The 1,498-nt window shown below is 42.0% G+C and overlaps 1 non-coding gene across 1 annotated transcript; it reads right to left on the reverse strand.

The window, feature by feature from the left end:
* Nucleotides 1–274: 274 nt before the first annotated feature.
* TRNAE-UUC (transfer RNA glutamic acid (anticodon UUC)) lies at nt 275–347 on the reverse strand. Its single transcript has one exon. It is a non-coding gene; the product is annotated as a tRNA-Glu (tRNA).
* Between the last annotated feature and the right edge of the window lie 1,151 nt (nt 348–1,498).

Below are 1,498 nucleotides of genomic sequence, written 5' to 3' on the forward strand. Positions count from 1 at the left end.
TCTCATGATATGTGGAGATGGTCAAAATATAGTTAGTCAAAGAAGTGGTATGCAAATCAGTTGGATCCCATGCATGTGTGTGCAGGTTGGCTATGTGTCCAAAACATTCCAGAATAAAATGCACCATAATATTACCTATGGTTATGTCTGAGTGATAAAATCATGAGTAGTTTTTCTTCCATCTTCACACTTTATTAACACATTATATCCAATGAGTGTGTATTTTTTAATTAATTTTTTATTTTGCCATGCAAGGAGGCTTGTGGGATCTTAGTTCCCTGGCCAGGAATTGAACCCAGGGTCATGGCAGTGAAAGTGCCAAGTCCTAACCACTAGACTGCCAGGGAATTCCCTGTATTGTTTAACAAGGAAAGAAAAGTGAAATGCATTTTGGGTTGGTTCTAGCATATTTGAAAATTTAAGAGAAATTCCAGGAACCCAGAAAATGAGAATCCATATATAAAGTTTCCCTCCTCTAGTGACATGATCATCAGAGGTTATGGAGGGAACCTTGGCATTGACTCCTTGGTGATCACAACTTCTTTGCAGTCAGGAATGTAAAACACAGGGGCCATCCCAACACTACCCTGTCATATAACAACCTTCTTACCTTCTTCTCACTTCTCCCTTCTGCACTCTCATGCGTTTTCCACCATGTTGGAGAGGAGGGTACAGCCTTTTCCCCATCCATCTAGGAGAGCTCTGAACTGAGGCTGAGAAGCTTATTCATGCCTTTGCGGTGAGAGGATTAAATGTGCTCTTCATTCCGCCTTTGGGCTGGTGCCTGGGCCTGGAGTCTTAGTCAGAATGGTGGTAGTCTTCTGTGTGCTATATACATTTCCAGTCCTCATATTTGGAATGTTGTCCCTTACGGTACAAAGACCATATGTTCCTGTAGATTCTCTCAGCAAAAAGGTTGCCATTTGGCTACTTGGTAAGGACTCACACTCTATTTTCAGTATTAACTAAATATTTCCCTACCCCAGGGAGCCTTCTAGAAGAGGTGAGGCCTGTGACCAGATTGGGACTAGTGGGACGAGAGTGAGGCATCCAGTGCCTCTTTGAACTGTCCATCCTGTGTGCTTGATTACTGAACCCTAGTCTCCACCCTGAAGCATGAGGCTAACATTTATCCCTAATAAAATGCCCAAGGTCTTCAAGATATTAATAGAAAATCATTGATATAAGAAAGTTTTTAATTTCTTTAAATCTTGGTCCATGAAACATATTAGGGCAGAAGTTGAAAGCATTCATTCAAAAAGATTTCCCTGGAGGTCTGCTGGTTAAGATGCTACACGCCCATTGCAGCATGCATGGGTTCGATCCCTGGTCAGGTAACTAAGATCCCACATATAATGTGGCATGGCCAAAAAATTAAAACAACAACCAAAACAATTTGACGTGCCTTGTATGAGGTTCTAGGGGCCCAGAGATTGACAGGATTGAGAAGGGGTAGGTGTACACAGGGTCATTACAATGTGTTCACAAGGCCATATGT

The sequence above is a fragment of the Capricornis sumatraensis genome, chromosome X (assembly GCF_032405125.1).
Source record: "Capricornis sumatraensis isolate serow.1 chromosome X, serow.2, whole genome shotgun sequence".
Lineage (NCBI taxonomy): Eukaryota > Metazoa > Chordata > Mammalia > Artiodactyla > Bovidae > Capricornis > Capricornis sumatraensis.